The 21407-nt window shown below is 36.7% G+C and overlaps 1 protein-coding gene across 7 annotated transcripts in view; it reads right to left on the minus strand.

Moving 5' to 3' along the window:
* The window catches only part of PTPRD (protein tyrosine phosphatase, receptor type, D), a 462557-nt gene that overhangs the window by 329526 nt on the left and 111624 nt on the right, over positions 1-21407 (minus strand). The gene's annotated exons all lie outside the window — the stretch shown is intronic.

Below are 21407 nucleotides of genomic sequence, written 5' to 3' on the forward strand. Positions count from 1 at the left end.
TATGAATTTGCATCTATAGGCAAAGGATACAACTGGCAGCTGTACCTGAATTAAGTGCAGGGGTTCGAGCAAAACTGTAGATAGATCATTTGAGAGGCTGTACAATGGAGAAAGGAAGCTGTTCAATTAAGTTGTTAGAAGCAAATCAGAAGACAAGGAAAAACACAAGGGTCACTTGTCAGTTATTACATGGGAATGCACTGGTCAGAAGAGGTAAGACAGAGGAATAAGTTAATGAAAATCCACATGCTTCAGACTTGGACACAGGTAGAAGGATGGTGGTACTAGTGACTGGTATAAGAATGCGGTCTTTTGGAGGGACACTCACTGGGATGAGAAGAGGATGACAACTTCTGGGGGACCCTGAGGCTGGTGGGACCACCCACATACAAGTGGTACTTGCCTTAACTTTTCTCCAGTAGAGAACAATGAAGACATTTCACATTCTTTTTCATGTAAGACTACTAGCATGTTTTAAACAATTGTCGCTAGTGTGGTTATTTAAAATTATAATCGATTAGATTGAATCATGATGTGTTCTGTGATTGTCTATGGCATTGTTATGTACTACTGTGCCTTCAGAAGGATTAGGTATTAAAATTTACAAGAAGGAAAGGATTATTAATAACACACCTGTAATTAATACTTTCATGTGTTTATATTCAACATTCCGTCAATAACAAAACCTTAACATTTATTCATTAGTAAAAAAAAGACTTACATTTTACTTATATTGGTGTGCGTGCTGGGCAAAGGGTGGGATGTCTTAGCTCTCTATTACTTCCAACACATAATAGGTATTCAAAGAATATTACTTTTGAATAGACTGCATAACAAATATAAAAATGCACATGTGGGTTAAGACTAAGTTACTCTGTAAATGTTTTAAAAGAGAAGTGGCATTCTTTCATCTCAGTGGCGTCTTCCATTTCTAGAAGAGAGAGCAGGAAGGGGAAGGGAAAGGTACTATCCCTGACATTAATGCTAAGGGTATAAACATTATAATATCTTACTTTGCCTTCCTTCTGCGGAATGGAGTACTTCAACCATACCTAGAAATAGTTGACAGACTATTCTGCTACTGACTTTTTTCTTTTTTAACTAAAAATAAATCCAAGTGGAAAAAAACGGCAGATTAAAATATAGCATCACAGACTCTCTGACATCATCATGCTGTATTTTTTACCCGAAGTTTGAATCTCTTGCCTCTCTAGCACCCCCAGAAAATGATCACTCACTTCTACCTCCTAAAGTTGCCCTGGTAATTTTCAGGAAGCTGAGATCATTCCAGCGTTCTTCCTGGGACCAGTCCAAAAATCTGCCACTCTCTGAGCCTGATTTGGCTGTCTGCATGAACACAAAATGAGTCTAATCCCTCTTCTACATGACAGTCCACAGAGGCCACCACCAGTTTCATAACTGGTTTAGTTATTTTTCTTACACCCTGAGGGACCAGGAGAATTACATTTTCACATTCTCAGCCCAACTGTCTTTTCTGCAAGAACTTTCTTAAATGAATAAATAGTTTGTCATTTTAGAAGCAGCTCTTATCAAAGAAGAGTATCGCTATTCCTGCACTGTTTTTTTTTTTTCTTTCTTTTTCTATAAAATAGTAAAGCTGAAGCCCTTCATATTATGGTAAGTCTGGAAGGCTATTAGTTAGAATATGAGTTTCTCTAGTTTTGTTCTGTTATTTGATATAGTGTTATTTTTAATATACTGTCCTTCAGATGTTAATATGACATGATTAATCCTTTATTGGTAAATGTGATTTAAGATATGCTTCCAGAAGAGGCAATGGTATTACACTGAACTTTTTGACCCTCATTCTTCATATTTGTGAATTCGCCTACTTGCTAAAATTTATTTGTAACCTCCAAGTCAATACTTATGGTGATTTCAGTCATTTCATACAGTGGCAAAATATTTGAGTTGCCTAACACATGCAGTCACAGCTAAGGTCAAACAAGGCAATCAGTTTATGCATTTGTGGCAAATGAGACTAATGAGTTCAGAGGTTTGATCATCCCACGACCAGGTATAGTTTTCTTCACAATAAAAGACCTCCCTGTCTGTATTCAGTTTGATAAAATACCACACAGATTAATGCTGAATGTTGTAAGGAAGGCCAGGAAAAATGAGGGTAGACTGAAATAGAGAAGATAATCACTTAAATACTCTTTAGGACTGAGTCAATTTCATCTTCCTTTTATGTAGAGCCCTACAATGTAGAATCCTACAGCTTCTCATATCTTTGCAAAGATAACTACTACAAAGGAGTTTATGCAAGAAATAAGAGGGCATATAAGGGATCTGACACATTGGGATCTTGGACCTTTAGACATGAGACAAAATGACAAAATGAGACAAAAGACATGAGACACAAGACAAAATGACAGACATCCGGTCACTTCCAGGAACAAGTATCTGTTAGTCAAAATCTACGAGAGAGGTGGATAATATTTAGCCCTGACTAGTCCTCATATTTCACAAAAAGTCATCCACATATGGCAAGCAACTCCACCAGGGAAGAGGGCTTCTTCTTTTCCCACTTTCTGATCTAAATTAGCTCAAGCTACTTTTAAAGAAAGGAGTGCCCATTCTTGAGACTTCTTTGCTCCTTCTTTTGTTTGGCCTGCTAATTCTTTCTCCATTTGAAGGGTGAGAAAGACTTCTTTTTAGCTGTCTCTTTCACTGCCAACCTGCTTTGATAATGTTCTAGGGGCTTTACCAGAATGACATTTTAGACCACTCTAACTCAGCTTAGCCACTGAAGCTGAGCACAGCTGAAGAAAGCACTCAATTAGCAACTCCAACTTCAAAGGCTATATTATTCTCTCCTCAATACACATGTGTAACTCCCATTAGCATTAATGGGAGCTGCGGGAGCCCACGGCTCAGAGAATATACCTCCAAGCCTGTTTGCTTGATGAGCATGCAATTAAACCTTATGGCCCAAATTTTTCAAGGAGGGCATAGTAAGTACACCAAGCACTCATGCAAAATCAAGTGTGCTCACTTTGAGAAAAAGTAAGCTATCACCACTATTTAAACATGAAGAAAGAGCAGTCTAAATTAGGTCTATTTTAATTTCGTTTATCCTCTTAGGTATAGACAATGGCCTTTCATGGTGTTTTGAGAAAAGTCACTCCTCTGTTTTAAAAAGTGAATTGTAAGTTTTTAGAAGCATTAGTTTACATTGCTTAAAAGACCAGCAAGACTCAAGGGTAAAAATGTCTAATAAGAACAAAACCATTCTAAGTGAATTTCCCACACATAAAATCTAGCATGGCATCTATATAGACTCAGTGGCTTTTCCTGTCTTCTATTTAACAGCTGTATTCTAACTTAAAATTAGGAAAAAAAAAATTGATTTGACATTAAAAACAACAACAAAAAAAAATTTGAGAGGAAAATGCATGCCCCAGTAATAAATTTACCCTTATCAGGAAGTAACAATTCCCATCCCTTTCTCACATTCTAAAGAGATTTGTCCATATATTTTCAACATGAAATGAATATATATTTCAGCTTCAATGAAATATCAACGTATGTCAGCTAGTCTGTGCTACAGCCACAGTCCTGAGCAACATCTTCATGGAGAAAATAATCTTGATAATTTAGGATCATTTAAAACCATCTGTTTTCTATTATTCAGACATTTTCCCCAAAATTTAAAAAGAAATTTATGAAAGTTTTTACATTTTATAAAGGAGAGTTAGCTAATCACTTTTAAAGTTATACAAGTGAATCGTTGATCTACTATTGACGCATAATTCACTTTACCACCAAACCTTATATCCTGACTTTCTAACCACATGAGGCTATTTTAGGTACTGGACCATCAGTACAAATCAACTAAAGTGCAATGGGCCAATGAACTTATCAGAAAGACAAAAGCGTCCCCACTAAGCTTATGGGAATGTTGAGATGTCAGGAGACTTTTCAAATTGTAACATGGCAGATGAGCTAGAGGAAAATTCCACCTTTAAAATTTCATCTAGTACATGGTCTTCATAACTTCATTTTGCACTAAATATTTAACACCTTGCTTTACAAGTTTGATAACTACCATGTCTTCATAAAATTTCAAAGTCCATGTGTTAAAGAAGTATTTCAAAACTGAACACAGGGATCCCTTACTTCAGACTCTAGGCAGACTGAATAAAGAATGATAACCATAGATTAGGTAATAAACCGTGGTCTGTGGTTAACAGAATTTTTAATGATGACAAATGTGAGAAAAATTCACCATTTCTTATCAAACAAATATTGTGGTTTTTCTCTCATATCTGCAACTTATTCATAAAGTTCAAAGCTACTAAAATAGATACCCTACTTTCGGAGCATATCTCACATACAAAACTACCTTTCAGATGAGAGATAAAGACTGCTGATGTTATTACAGAGGGGCTAGACAGTTTTATTCTTCACTGTTTTGGATGTGATTTACTCTGGCTAAAAATACTAATAATTTAACTATGCTATTAATCTTGCTGCAGTGATTATGTTCTCCATGAGCGGCTAAGCTGAAATTCACCCAGACTTTCAGGCGGCACAGAACACAGTGATTTCCTCAATATAGAAGTTCAGTTGGTAGTAGTTTAATCGGGGATTACTGGTGTATAAAGTGGCATTTATTCGAACACCCCCATGAGTATAACCATACTCTACTTTCTATAACTGTTATCCAAAATACTTATTTACAAATTCTTTTTTTCCCAATCTGGCTCTTCTATAAGAGATAAAAATATATTTTCATTTTATATAAACCAAAATACACTGAGAGTTCATGAACCTTAGATGGGTCAAGGGATGAAGTAAATCGATGGGTAATAAGAGTGATTACCTAAAACACTTGTAGAAAGAAGGAAAAGAAAGAAAGAAGGGAAAGAAGGCTGGGAGAATGAAGATGTCTACTCAGTGCCTCTGATAAGGGTTGGTCGATAAAGCACCCATGTTATGATCTGAGATTTGTACACTTCTCAGGAGAGAGAACTGATGTCTCATTTTGGAGAAATGTTTGTAACTCTTATCAAGTGGATGTGCAAACCTTGATATACATAAGTAATTTATTCCTATTCCTGATTACTAAGCTACAATCAACATCAGATATGTCACTTAGATGTCCCAACTTTTAAAATTTACTGACATGTATTATTTCAGCAAAATATTTGAGTCCCTTCTCTGTAGCACCCCTTGTCTAAATAATGGGATAAGCAATACTGGTTTCATTCCTACTTAAAAGAACAAACAAAACCACTTGGATTTTACGTCTTACAGTCTTGATTTTAAAAATCCAAAAGGCTTGAATTAAAAGAGTCTAAAATCATTAAAATAATAAAACTTGAGTAGATAAACTTTCTTAAAAATAAGTATTTCTATAAGTGTATTTATATATGTGCATAAAAGGGTGAATTCAACTTCTTTTTTTCTTTAGACTTTTGCAAAAGTTGCCATTAAAAGGCACATCCGATATGGCAATTTCAGCACAGAACATAATAGGAAACAACTAACTAGAGAACTAAAGATGTACCATCTTTGAGTCTTGCTAATTTTTTTTTTTTTAAATCACTAACTCTGAAACTGGTAAGTTGTCCCACTTAAAGCTCTTGATTTTTAATTGCCATTTCTTTTTACACCCAATTAAATTGTCAGAGTAGTGAAGAATTGTCCAACTGAGTAGAACTGTGAGGATCTTCTCACTGCTGCTTTCTGCAGTCTTAATTTGCAGATGCTTTTGCCTAAAATAAAAATTTAAAGTCACTTCCTCAACAATAAGACCTGTAAAGCTTCCACCAACTGCTGTTTAAGAAAGACGCTAAAAGAAAATTTGCTGCACGAGTTTGGGGCCATAGAAAAAAGAACATTTTCCCATATTAGTAAGATATTTGGGTTCTGAATAAGAGATTACCATATCCCTTAATCTGATACACATTAAATGAAGACCACATAGGTAAAGCGCTAGGTACATTTCCATTAGCTCAGCAAGTCTATCAACTGATAATATTCAGAAAGAACAAACAAAACTCAGGCTGGACTTTTCATTTTCATGAAAACATATTGTGTATAAAGCCATGAATGGTGATCAAAGATTCCTGTGAATAACTTTCTTAATAAAAGAAGACTAATTACTTGTTAGATTCTCAGACCAATGGTACAGTATCTTGATAATCTCCATCTACCAGAGGTTTCAAAGAGAAAGTCACGGAGTCATAAAACACTAAGACAACTCAGTTCCAACATAACTGAAATGACTTGCCCTCACCTTTTAACTTCCTGTGGTTGCCTCAAACATTTAAGAAATATCTTTCTTAACTTACTTATTTTTTTTTTAGACAGAGTATTGCTCTGTTGCACAGGCTGGAGTGCGGTGGTGCGATCTTGACTCACTGTAACTTCCACCTCCCGGGTTCAAGCGATTTTCCTGCCTCAGTCTCCTAGGAGCTGGGACTACAAGTGCATGCCACCACACCCGGCTAATTTTTTTTTTTTTTTTAAACTGGAGACAGGATTTCACCATGTTGATCAGGTTAGTCTTGAAATAGTGACCTCAAGTGATCTGCCAGCCTCAGCCTCCCAAAATGCTGGGATTACAGGAGTGAGCCACTGTGCCCAGCCATAAATTTATTTTTTAATTGAGAGATAGAAGTGTATGTATTTACCACATACAAAATGATGGTACTATATTTATATTGTGAAATAGTTAAATCTTGCTCAGTAACATATGCATTATCTTACACAGCTACCACTTTTGTGTTTGAGAATACTTTGTATCCATTCTCTTAGCATCTTTCAAGAATACAAAATATTATGAACGATAGTCACCATGTTCTACAATAGTTCTCTTAAACTTACTCCTCCTAACTGAAATGTTCTATCCTTTGACCACCATCTCCCCAATCCCAACCCCTCAACCTGCTCAGCCTCTGGTAACCATCACTCTACTCTCTACTTCTGAGATCAATTTTTTTTTAGATTCCACAAATCAGTGAGATCCCATAGCATTTGTCTTTCTGTGAATGGCTTATTTCAATTACCATAATATTTTAAAAGATAAGAAAGAGGTATAACAATCAAATGCATTAAAAAAAAAGAAGTACCCTCTTAACTAGCCTTTCAATAATAACTATGTCTTCTTTAACGTCTTTTAAATGCATTTTATATTTCACAACCATTCAGCTCTTATATCCCAATCCACACCATCTTTTTGTGCTCTCAGAGCTCTCTTTCTACCCAGGTTACAAAGAAACTCAATGACAATGACTAAATAAATGTCCATTACACAACCAACTCAGTAGCCTCTCTGGCTGGAGTTAGGATATCTTTTACACGTCTTCATCCTTTTCCTAGAGACCCCCAACACACACAAAAATCGATCCTTACACTTTTCTATGTCACATTACACTCGATTGCATCCTTTGCAAGATAGCATTAAAGGGCGATATATGAAGTAGTAAATACAGAATAAACTTTAGAGTCAGAAAATCTGGTAATCACCACATTTGCCAGCATGTTTGGTCAAGACACCTCTGAACCTCAGCCGCTCCTAACTTGTAGCTTCTCCAGATAATGCACACAGACCCCCTTTAGTAGTTAGTAAAGTACTTAGCAGACCTCTCTTCTAAGGCTAAGAATCTATCTGACCATCAGATGGAACACCTATATATTAAAATTCACACATTCCAAAACTGCACTGAATGCTTGGTTATTACTAATTCTCTAGGATTTTTTTCCTGTTTGATCTTTGCTTTTCTAATCGCCAATAAAACCTGAACAAGCAAACAGAGGTTCTGTATCGTTTGCTCATTGAGAAAATAAATCTGAAGATCTTTTAATATTTATTTTACAGACAAACGCTTTAAAGAAGCTTCAACCATTCCTGCCTTCTACCTGTCTCTTCTCCTTTAATACACAAGACAGCATGTCGCTCACGGAGAATCAGCTCAGAAATTCATTTGTTGAATTTTAGTAAATAATGCCACTAAACTTTAGAACTAGTTTACATAAAAATAAAAATTAAGAATTTACAGTGTCTTGATGAAAAGATTATTTTGCATCAGTGATTGTGGTGGTGGTACTGTTCAAATGCAATGAGAGGAGATAGAAACCTTGACCTTTCAGAATGGAGAAATTTTAACCAGGTACAGTCCAGTTAACGGCTGGGGCCGGAGGTGGCGGGGAATCCTGTATTGTGTGAAAAACCATCCTGCTACAGGGGAGAGCAGTTGATGTGTACTGCCTGTGTAGCATTGTATGTTAAACAGAAAAGGAAGAAAATAGTACCAAGCCGTTCTCCACAAATTTAGAATCAGAATTATGAACACTGGGCAAGGTCCTTTGACAGTACCAAGCCGTTCTCCACAAATTTAGAATCAGAATTATAAACACTGGGCAAGGTCCTTTGATAGTACCAAGACGTTCTCCACAAATTTAGAATCAGAATTATAAACACTGGGCAAGGTCCTTTGAAGTCTATACTGAACCATGGAGGGTGATAGAGGAAAGACATTCACCCCTCTACGTGATACTCACGTTCGAGTGTTGATGTACCACAAGTAATTTTTTTAATCCTATGTAAAATATAATGCGGTTCCTAGGTCCCTTGGCCCCATCCCAGCGGCAGACCTAGACATTATAAAGTCTAAAGCCTATGAAACTTTAAAGGACTACTTTATGAAAACAAATGCAAAAACAGTATTTTTATAAATTTTAGAAAAATTTATAATCAACTGGAGATACAGGTAAGTCTTCCTGGACCTTCGGAAGGCATCGTGTAAGGGAGGGCCCTAATTCCAAAGATTCCTCAACTGCAGGGTAAGCATGTCTCTACTTCAGCTCCACACCAATTACTTCCCCTCCACCATTCTGACAGAGATTTGCTGGCATCTGAGTACGGCAAGAGTTCGGTGGGGGGTCTTTGAACAAGAATTCATCTCCCTGGAGAGCACAGGAAGCGTGGTCCCTGAGCTTAATCAATGCTGTTAGCATGTAGTTAACCAGGCTTGTGTAAAACACATCCCATCAACATTTCACCACTATGCTGTAAAGTAATTTTAATTTTAAAAATATTTGTTTGTTTTTAAATAATCACAATCATATTTTAAACATGTTGATAGGGAATTAAGAAAAGGTCGGTTCAAACCCCAGTCCCACTGGGCAGCACTGAGTGTCCTCCTTGGCTCTTTGTAGTAGGTTTATAGCAAATCCTTGAGAATAATCATTTAAGTCAGAGTGAATTCCTCCTCCCAGATGATGATTTATCTGTTTGTAAGCTGAGATGAGGGAATTCCATTTACTATTGAGCCAGTGAGTGTTAACTTTATTAATGCATCTTTACAACTAAGATTAATGGGACCCATAGTAAGTCAGCTGTAGCACTTGATGTCAGTTTATAACGAGCTTGGCAATACCTGGAAATTCAGATCTATCATCATAAGTTATAATGACATGCATAAAAACCTGAGTGTAAATAAAAGGCTCTTTGGGATACAGGGCTCTATTCCAAGTTGTCAAAGCCTTAAAAAGTAACTTATCTAACAGTGTTCCTGTACTGGAGTACAGTGTACGCTAATGGTTTTTCCTCAAGGGTTAAAATGCCTAAACTACCATTTTTTAATAAATAAATATTTTATTATAAAAATCAATTTTGCTTAATGAAGTCCTCTGAGGGAGAAGATGTTTTAAGATATTTTACTAGTACACTTTAAAATCATTTTGTATTTAGGTATGCTCTGTCATCTCCACCTAGAGCAAAAAAAGAATCATAAAAAATGGTAAGTGCAGCAATAAAAACTCCTTTTACTATTAGTTGGGAGAGAAACAAATGGGAGTATTACTTTGAAGGTAATTACTTAAGTTTTTTTATTGCACCATATTTTCTCAAAACCCAACCAAAGTATATCCCGAATCTTCCTACAAATGAAACACAATTTTTCTCTCAGAACATTTTTACTCATCAGGAAAAAAAGGTGAGTTTAATTTTTCTGTCAGTTGAGGCTTCATATGTCAAACACATCTTGCATTTCAACAAACTTTACTGTCATATTGATTCAAGGAGACATTAGTTCTTACTGCAAGTACTAGCTTGAAAAGGTGTAAGCTGCATTACTGTGAAAGCACTTTTCTTCTAAAAATAGACTTTATTATCTCCAGCCACAGTATACATGTATCGCTGCCTTGTCATTTTAACCAAATGTATGGCTTCCCATCAAACAGAGATTGCAGCTTCCTTGAAGGCAAGTGGGGGAAGTGTCTTTCCATCTTTTTATTCCTAATACTTAGCACACTTCCTGGAATACAGAGGAACAGAGATGCTCAAATGAATAAATTCATGAATTGACACAAATTTCTTCTCATATATTGTATGCCTCTCCGAGACGTGGAAGCAACATCTCCTGACATTTCTAATTTTTAAAAATAAACCTTAAATCCAGCAGTCTGCAAGAAAATAATATTTAGAAACTTTTTCCTTAAACTTGTCATTCATTCATTCCATCAACAAATTTTGGCTGGTAGCAGTGGCTTATGCCTGTAATCCCACAACTTTGGGAAGCTGAGGTGGGAGGATTGCTTAAGCCAAGAGTTCAAGACCAGCCTGGGCAATATAGCAAGAGCTATTCATTACCAAAAATTTACAAAATAAAAAAAAATTAGCTGGGCAAGGTGACTCATACTATAGTCCCAGCAACTCAGGAGAGTGAGGTGGGAAGATCCCTTGAACACAGGAGTGAGAGGTTACAGTGAGCTATGATCTCACCACCACATTCCAGCCTGGATGACAAAGTGGTACCCTGTCTCTAAAAAACAAAACAAAAAACACAAATGTTTACCGAAAATGTCAGGCACTGTGCTTACTGCCATGTGTACAGTCTGGAGCAAAACAAAGCCACGCCCTTATGGAACTTCTAGTCTAAGCATGCAACTAACTCTGTTTTTTAGGATAAAAGGAAAATTTCATCTAATTTTCTCTTAAGTATACTCCCCTATCACTTATGACAGAATGACGTTCAAATTTCAAATATTTCGTGGATCCTATAACGGCCAAATGGTGGCATCTGGACCACATGATTATTTAGTGGACAAGGTAGCCTGACTTAAGGATTAAAAAATTTGTATATTCCCAGTCTTAGAAAGATAATTCTGCCTGTGCCAAAAAATTCTGCTTCACAAATGGGGCAGTGCCCTTTAATCAAATAATTTGAAATTAACTCTTAATAATAATCGTACTGATCATAGTAATACTAGTGATGATAATGATAATCACAACAACAACTCACATTTCCTGAGTGCTTAGAATTTTGCTAAAAGCTTTACATGGATTATCTCCTGTAATCATCCTCTTAAGTTTAGGCAATAGGTCTTCTTATCTCCACTTGACAGACAGAGAGTGAAGCTTAGAGAGGTTAGGACATGTGCACATTGCCACAGAGCAAATAGGGGAGTTAGGATTTGAACTCGGGTCTGTCTGTTTGCTAAACCTATACCCATAACTACACCTTCTGTCATTTCCTATACCAAGGTTGGTAACAGAAATAATTGAAAAAACAAAACAAACAAACAAATAAAAAAAAACAAGCAAGAAAACATTTTCTATTACCTCTTTCAATGTTTCAAGGATATTTGAAATTCTTCTGCTTCTTCTAAAATATATATCTAATGCTACATTTTCACAGAAATCATAAAACAGTTATAGATTTTTATGTACTCTGTGACCTAGATGGCACAGAACAGTATGACAGTATCACTGTAGTTTGAGCTAGGCAGTTGAAGCAATTGATTACCTGGACCTACCTAATGTATAAGCGTTATGAAGAATATGGAAATGTGTGTTAACATAACAATAAGCACAAATGTAAGGGGGAAAAAAAAGGATCTAAAATTCTTGGGATTGTATACTAGCATAGCACTAATAAATGATCTTCAGTCTTTCAAAATAAATTGGTAATACTGTATGTTTTCAGATTGTTGTATCATCTTATTTCCATGTGAAAAGCTGTTTTTCAGTCCTTTGGATTAAGGACTATTTGAGAAGACACAAAAACTCATTTTCCAGTGTTCTTCAGCCTCCCTTACCTTCACCATAGCCATGTATACATATAACAAACACTTACCAAATTACTATGTGCCTAGCACTATTCTAGATGCTGGGGATTCGGTAGTGATGCGAGAGCCAAACCAGCTAGCTCAGCTTCAAAGAGATAGTAAAGGGAGAAGGAAGGAAATTAACATTCTTTGGCAACTTTATTGTTAGTTACTCTGCCAGATGATTTAACATACATCATTAACTTCCCCACAAACAGCCCTAAAAGATAGCCAGGATCACCCCCAATCCTACAGATAGGAATTTAACATTCAGACTTGAGTAATATGTCTAAACCCATACAGTTAGGAAGCACTGGAAAGTTTATACAAATTCATGTTTATGTAGCTATAAAGAGCATCTCTCTTCATTCCCTGTTTCACTGTCTTTGTAGTTCTCTTTCCCTTTGCCTCGACTTCTTGGCGCTCAATCACACTCTTCATCTTACAGTGGCCACTGAAATAATTATTATTTACTTTGTTCATTATATGTAAAGTAAGACTCATTCCTACCCAAATGGTCTCTTAATGCATTGTGCCTACAACCATATCTATAGATCCCTCTACATATGTACCTGTTCATGCCACAGATATCTCTTGGGTGCCCAATAAATGCCAGGAACATTTTTGGCCATGGAAAACTGTAATGGAGCTTATACACAAAGGAAGAGGTATACAGGATAAAAGTCTCAAGAAATAAAGAGTATAGTTTCATATAGTAAAAAGTGCTATGAAGCAAATTAAACAGGTCATACACAAACACACTATATACATACTACATGTACAAAACATACATATATGCAAATATACCTCCCCAACCAGTTTTTGTATAAATATTGATAGTTGATAACTAGCTTTATTAAAAGCCATCGTGATTTTATGAACACACACTTTTCTCCCGTACTTAATTTTCTAGTTGACTGGTAAATGATAGAACTGTAGTTACCCACATAGTTAAACAAATACATAAACAAACAGAAAGAACTATGTATGCCAATACTTAGAAAGGTAGAAAATATCTAAAAACTTTTCATATTGATTTTCTGGTCTCACAATTTACAGCTTCATTTTTTAAACAGCTCTTCTGGTATTTATGCTCTAAGAAATACAGGATATCTTCCGGGAAAATACAAACTATGATCAAATTTTAAACCTGAACACAGACATCATCAGACATGTGAGAAAAATCTCAAAAGCACTACACTTATGACCAAAAATCTACCAATTAAAAAAATCTACTGTTAAAGGGTGGAAATAACATTTATTTAAAGAATGGATAAAGTTTAATAATCAAAGGTAAAGTTCTAAGAAACAAAAAAGAAAGGCATGGAAAGTTTTTACATATAAATTAAAATACGGCTCATTTTGGAAGATGACAGATAAGAGAGTCTTGAAATGCTCTACTCCCCGGTTGCCTAGTAGTTAAAAAAAAAAAAAAATCTTGCTATCTTTAATAAAATATATTAAGAATATGGGATGTGTGTCATCATAGTTGTGTTTAATGTGGCATTAATTCACAAGTCATTGTTTTTTTAATAAGATATAATAAGTTACTTGCTCCTCTAAGGAGATATGTAATTAGGGCTTTGATAATTAAACCCTAGATGAGGCATTTGGTATATCTGTGCCCTAAATACCAATAAATTATGCATGCACAACTTTTAAAACAACATCTTAATTAGTAGCTTAAAATAAAACTAATTTGGAAAACCAGGAGACTGAATTTTTAAAAATTGTTCAAATTTTATCAATGAAAGCCAACTACCTAGTTTTAAAGTGTAAACATCAATTATGAATGACTGTGATTGTTTGATAGACTAAGTGAAGTATTTTAGTAAACTCTTTTGTAATTTTCAGCTCACATAAAGATGGTCTAGGTTAAATTAATCACACATTTTCTCACTTATTAGCTTTATCTCCTTAGCCAATGAGTCATGTTCCAACCTCATTTTCTTTTACTACTACTATTTTACTTCTACTCAATTCCGACCTACCATTGTTCATACCCACCTGTAATTGCTAATTTTACGTGTCACTTGATTAGGCGAAATATCTGGGGTGCCCAAATATTTGGTCAAATGTTATTTTGAGGGTACTGTCAGGGTGTTTTGGGATGAGACTAACATTTAATTTAGTCACCAAGCAAAGCAGATTGTCCTCCCTAATGTGGACAACCCCTACCCAATCAGGTAAAAGACTAAGGAGAACAATAAGCTTGAGCCTCACCTGAGGAAGGAAGAACTCCTCCTACCTTCAAACTGGGACCTCAGCTTTTTTCCTGCCTTTGGACTCAATGTGAAACATCAGCTCCTCCTAGGTCTTCAGCTTGCCAGCCTTTGGACTAGAACTGACATCAGCTCTCCTGGGCCTCCAGCTGACAGCCCTGGCAAATCTTGAAACTTCTCAGCCTCATTACTAATGTCAGCCAATTTGTTAAAATAAGGCTCTTCTTATATATGTACATATTCTGTTGGTTCTCTTTCTCCAGAGAACCCTAATACACTGCACACACCTACCATCAAAACTCAGGGATTTCCTCCCTAAGCCACTTTGCTCATGAAGCTTCTAGTTTCTACTTCTCTCTCAAGTTAGCTCTATCTCATAGACTCCTAAATATTCTTCATGCCTCACCCCAGCAGTGTCCTCACACTCACCGTGCATCATCCATGTGGTATTCTGCACACTTTGCACCCATGGCACTTCGGTACCTTTTATTTCAAATCATACTTGTCTGTCAACTTGTCAGCTGGAAGAACATTGTCCTTCCAAGACAATATCTTGTATATAAAGTAAGTATCTCAAGGGCTGAAACCCATTGTCACACGTAATGCAGCAGGGATAATTTCAGACTTGGCAAAACTCAATGAAAATCTTAGCTGTACGACCAAGAACAAATCATTTCAAACTCTCTGGACCTTGGCTTCTTACATCCAAAATAAGTAGTAAACACCAAATTCCCTTCTAGCTCAACATTTCTATGGTTCGGTTAACAAGTTAAGCAGCAAACACTCACATGAGTTGATGTTCATTTCAAAATTATTAAAAATAATATTTTAATAGGAAGTCAAAAGAAGAAAATTGTTCTTACTTAAATGCAGTGATTTACAAGTGTGCTCGTTTTTTCTGAGGCTTTTTTACACATGCTCTCAGTGTGGCAAAACAAGTAATGGTTCCAAGGAAGGAGCATGCATCACCAACATAACAGTCCTCAAAAGATAGATCAGAAGGAAAATGAATAGCCTCTCCTCACAGGTACACTTTCTCTCCCAAATTTTCAATTTTAATGTCTCCCCTTACTAGGGTCTCTCATAGACTATCCATATGGGCTTCTGCCTTTGTGACCACTGATACCCAAAGAATCACTGTTTTTAAATTCTAAAGATTACACCAATGAAAGTCAGGAGTGTCTGTTCACTTAAAGTGGCTCTGCCCACCACCACCTTTTTCCAGCATGGAAATGCGGTACACAGGAAGGCTTTATCGTGTTGCTATCAATGTATTCCAAGTACTCAACTATTTTGTAAGCCTTTTCCAGTAATCTTCAGTCAGTACCATAATTGCCGGCACGTTTGTTCTGCGGTGGCCACCCTTCCTTTTGTTTCAGTCTTTCATAAAAATCCTTTTGTGTGACACTCAAGCAGCTGTGCTTTGTTCTTTAATGTTCCTAGCCTGGATCTCCAGCCGAGACCACTTTATAACATAAACGGCAAAGTACCATTTTCACAGCGGGGACAACTGTGTTCATCTTCAAAAAGAGGCATTAATAAAATGAGACTGTAATGAACATGCTAATTCTGATCACAGGGTACTGCACAATGGCAGAGATAGTTGACTGCCTTCTCCCTGAAAGATTGTAAAAGTTGTATGTTTTGTTTTTTTTTTTTAACAACTGCTATAATGGCTTAGGTTTTTTGAAACAGACATATTATGCAAACATTTCTCTCTATTTCCCATTGCAGCGCCTTCTCTGTCTCATCTAACTGCTCACTGTGTGTTTTACTATCTCAGTAACAGTCACCTTCAGGGAGCAAATTTCTTCCATCTTGCAAGAACTGACTTGCTGAAATAGGCATGTCAGTGAATCATGGAAAGCTGGAGAGGGGTGATCTGAGTGATCTGATCGCTAATCTGAGGCTTTCCCAATGCATATGAGGCAAAAAAATAAAAAAAAGAAAAAAGGAAAGAACAACAGAACAGGGAAGTTAACAGATTTGCTTAAGATGCCACAGCTATTTTGTGACAGAGCTAAAGCTGGAATTCAATTTCCTAAGTCCTAGACTTGGGTACTTCACATGTTATCTTTTGTCCTAATGGTGATAATTCACAAATGATATATTTATATGTAAGAGTAGATACTCACACGTGAGTATCACTTGATGAAATATATTTGCTAAACGAGGTAACTAAAATGCCTCATATCTGGTAAACTAGCATTTTTAGACAATAATTGTACTGTAGATATGTTCTATGAACAAGGCTAGTTCCCCATAAATAGATAAGAGCAGCAGTGTTATATATCATACCCTGTTCTGTTGTGCTCGTGGTGGTGGTGGTCTGGGGCAGTGCTATTTGAGAATGGTCCAGTCTAAAAATAATCTACTAAGATTTTTTAAATGACCCATTACATGCTGTTTGAGATAAGAGCAAAATGTGTATTTTCTGATCACTTTCCTAAAACAAAAACAAAGTTCAAGAAACATGATGACATTTAGTCAGATGCTTAGATTCAAAGTTGATTAAATGATTCTAGAACTTTGTCTTAGAGAAGAGAGGTTACTTAAGCAAGAAGAAATAATTATTGATGTCTTTCCTCTTGCCCAAAAGAAACAGGTACCCCTGGACTCTTACTAGAAAGTCTATGGATGGTCATATCTCATTTTCCCTGCCTAGTGATTGATAACATCTACCAGAGAGAATATTTTCATCCTCAGTTATCACTGCATAAATTTGTATTACATGGTTTCCTGCTGATATCTTTAGTCAGGAAGAAATTGTGACCAGCAAACTAAAGAAACAGACAGAACCAATTCCATTTGGATGATAATCCCTGTTCTTACAAACACTCTCTGTGGTCGTATGCTTGCTCTTCACTGAAAGCCTGTTAATTCACTGTCCTTAGCAGCATTCCACAATTAGTTAAGGCACAGCCCTTAATAGCCTCAGTACAACCTAAGGCCTTCACTTAAAGTTCTGCTTAGGATGGGAAAACACAAGTATAACAGATATACTAAGCCTCCTAAAGTGTTATATCATTAGGGAGTCAATATTTTCTTGTGTCTCCATAACCAAGACAACTAAAAAATCAAAATGACTTGGAAGACATAAGCCCTACATTCACCTCCCCCTTCTCCTATTTCTTCTTCCATGAACTACACTCTATGGTACAGTTAATTGCCCAAATATCTTATTTCGGGGCACATTCAGCCTGAGCTTGTGGTTATCCTTCCTTATTGAAACACAGTTTTTAAGAGTAAGGGTAATTTGAAACAAGCTACAAAGGGAAACTTGTTCCGGAAATGCTGCCTTCAAGGCACCTGGGTGGTCAGGGTATTAGTTCGATGTCTTCTTGATTAACCATATGGGTCAGATGTTTGAATCTCCAATTAATTAGTTTCTCTAGTAGCTTGTGTGACATAAATGAGTGATCGTCATCCCGTTCACGTAGACAAAACCCATCATGAGAAGTGGCACATTTTTGGCATTTGTCAGTAAAGCAGGGAAAAAGTAAATGATCCATGTGGACGAAATGGGAATCTAATGAGGGCCACTGGATGAAAAGTGTAAAGTGGTCTCCATCTATTGCAGAACAGAGTGCCTGAGTGTCCGCCAACATGATTTGCAAGAGAAAGCGAACCTAAAATGTCACAAAGCTCCTCAACTGCGGTATAAACCTCTTCATACACATTTACTTAGGTGTTCATGATGTTCAAAGTCTATGAAAGTCAGATTACACTGGAATATTATTAAAGACTACTATTAATAGAAATAACAATATTTAGAAGTTTTAAGCAGTGACTCTAAGAAATAAAAATAATTTCCATCCATATTTATTTTATCCTAAAAGGATATATAAAAGTATTCTATTTTAAGATTATGTTTAGACTACTTTTCTCTCATCCAAAATACTTTTGAGTTTTTCTCATGAAAGTTCTTTTTTTTTGAGCCGGAGTCTCGCTCTGTTGCCCAGGCTGGAGTGCAGTGGCGCGATCTCGGCTCACTGCAAGTTCTGCCTCCCAGGTTCACGCCATTCTCCTGCCTCAGCCTCCCGAGTAGCTGGGAGTACAGGCGCCCGCCACCTCGCCCAGCTAGTTTTTTGTATTTTTTAGTAGAGACGGGGTTTCACTGTGTTAGCCAGGATGGTCCCGATCTCCTGACCTCATGATCCGCCCGTCTCGGCCTCCCAAAGTGCTGGGATTACAGGCTTGAGCCACCGCGCCCGGCCCTCATGAAAGTTCTAAAACTGCTAAATGTAGTCTTCAAAAAAAAATAGAAAGGGTTAACTACTCAAATCATAAATTTTCATACAAATGTACTTACACATGACAGATGTTCACATAGAAAGTTGAGACCATTTTAAACATTTTTGATGCATTTGTTTTATATGGGGACTAGCTGTATAAAAGCAGAGGAGATGATGAAACTCCAGCCAGCTGAGAGGCAGGAAAACATTAATCCATGTGAATTTCTCAGTAAAGTGATATTTTCCTCCAACTTTTTGTTAATGTCTTCATCGGATGCATAAAGATAAGTCAAGCACGTGACTGCCACTAACTCCTTTTAAGAAGTTCAAGGGATTTAGAAAGTGAAAAAACTCAAAAACGCTTCTGAAAAGTTTTATCTTATCGTACCTTTTTAATATACCTTCTATACGATGGCACTGATTCTAAACCAGGTAAATAAACGGAGATTAAAATTTTTAAAGCAGATGAACAAATGAGCTAGATTTTGCTTCAAATACGAACACCTGAAAAATGACCACAATTTTCAGACAAGCTGATGTGAACTATATATGTATATTCAGCAATATGTATACGTTCCATAGTGCATATTATAGCACATATAAACATAGTCTCTAAGATTCGTGCCAGTTCTAAAGTCTAATTTCTAACTCCTATTCTTTTTTTCCCTAATGTCTCATTCTCGCCTATTAGACCATTCGTTCCCTTGCCTTTTTAAATATTGTAAACATGTTATTTTTAAAACCCATTCATACAGTTCAATTACCTGTAGGTCACAGACTGTGATTTCCACCCTCGACGTTTGGGCTTACTGTTGCTTGCTGGTGGTAGCTGACTCGACTGCTTCAGAACTGGTGCTTATTAACCCATCTGGGTATGAACGACCTTCTCTAGGGTTGTGTATCTGGATTATCGGAATGTCTCTGTGGGGTGAGTGCTATCATGGGTGTCTGTTGTACACTCTATGGGATTCACTGTTTCTGACCAGCTTTTGTGTTAAACTATTTGGTCCTGAGAATTGCACAGTAGGAATGGTACTAGAAATCTCACTTGTAGGCAGAAAGCTGATCTTAGTCTCTGTTACTCCCAACTTATTTTATATAAGTATGTATCTTGCTGGAGTGTTAAAACTCCAGCACTAAAGCATATGGTCCACTATGTTATTATCTTGGGTTATTATATTACAATTATCTTTTGTCTAGGAAATCCCTCCTTGTTTTTAGCAACTGGAAATTTCTATTTCTTGTTTGCAAGCCTAATTATGTTTTTAATTTTATTTTCAGATACTTTCTCAACATTTCTAGGTGGTGGTCAGGGAATGGGAAACTTCCTGCACCAACTTAGCTTGTCATAACAGCCAGAAACGTAGCTCAAATCTGACTTGTCTGTTTTAAAGCAGCATCTGTTACATGCATTTAAAAGATATATACATCCAATTGTCAATATTTTCCCTGCAACTTAATAAGGTGTTTATATTATTTCAAACATATTTTGTATATGTAAATAATCTCATTTTCTCAGCCTCTTGAATTGCTTCTTTGTGTGTGTGTGGGGTGTGTGTTTAGTTTCAAAACCACCAGGTAAATTTGGCCTACATTACTAATTACTGCTGGCCTCCAAATAAATAAGTTCTTGACAATATCAGTAGGGTTTACCTCCTTGGAAGAAACCAAGATGTTTATAAAATCAAACTTTTTTATTTTATAAAAGATATAATGTAAATCCATCCCTCCATGGGGAAAAAAAAAAATGAAACAGAAGAGAAATGTAGTTAATCTATGTAAGTTCCTCTATGATTCTGATCCTTTCCTTTCCAATTTCCTTCATCTGAGGAAGGTCTATTCTCCTCAATTTTAGAATAGAGCAAAATACAACAAAACAAAACAAAACAAATGAGTTGTGTGCAGGAAAGAAAGAGATAAAGGCACAGAATAGTTAATCTGGAAATGTCAACTGTGAGGTGCCTAATCGGGAATGTTCGTATCTCTACACAGAAGCCTGAATTAGAGACATACAACACAGTCTTCATCACTAGCTTTATTTTCCAGCACTCCCATTGTAAAGGAAGTCTACAAACTGAACACACCGTACTGGAGATTTGGCAACTCACCCTGTGCTTTGTCAAATTGTGTAAGCAACATTGTCGGAGACAAAGAAAGGGATTTGTCAGCCCAGTTATTTAGATCAATACATGTTGGTTTAAGAAAGATAACAGACAAATAAAAAACTTTTTTTTTTTTCACATAAGACAGGTGTATTGCTTACACTTGGTTCTGACCCATTGCTTAAGGAAAGTTCATCTTTAGGCTGAGGTTGTTTCTTTACTTTGCAAATATCAATGTCAGCTATGGTAGCTGTAAAAACGTAGCTGCTGAATGCGGTATGAAAAATCCATGCACGAGAAATGCCAACATACAAAAGAGTACCATATCCTGTTTCCTTTCTAGATGCTCTGCCAAAAATCAAAATGGTATCTGGCATTTGAAATCAATACCTTTTTCAGCTTTTTTACCCCTGATTCTCCCCCTGAACTCTAGTTCTATTAAGACCCGTAACTAGAGAAGGTATTCACTGTATAATGAAAGTTCAACTCTTATAAACATTTTTTTTTCTTTTTTTTGAGACGGAGTCTCGCTCTGTCGCCCAGGCCGGAACGCAGTGGCCAGATCTCAGCTCACTGCAAGCTCCGCCTCCCGGGTTCAAGCTATTCTCCTGCCTCAGCCTCCCGAGTAGCCGGGACTACAGGCCCCCGCCACCGCGCCCGGCTAGTTTTTTGTATCTTTTAGTAGAGACGGGGTTTCACCATGTTAGCCAGGATGGTCTCGATCTCCTGACCTCGTGATCTGCCCGTCTCGGCCTCCCAAAGTG

Source organism: Mandrillus leucophaeus, unplaced genomic scaffold (assembly GCF_000951045.1).
Source record: "Mandrillus leucophaeus isolate KB7577 unplaced genomic scaffold, Mleu.le_1.0 Scaffold92, whole genome shotgun sequence".
Taxonomy (NCBI): Eukaryota; Metazoa; Chordata; class Mammalia; order Primates; family Cercopithecidae; genus Mandrillus; species Mandrillus leucophaeus.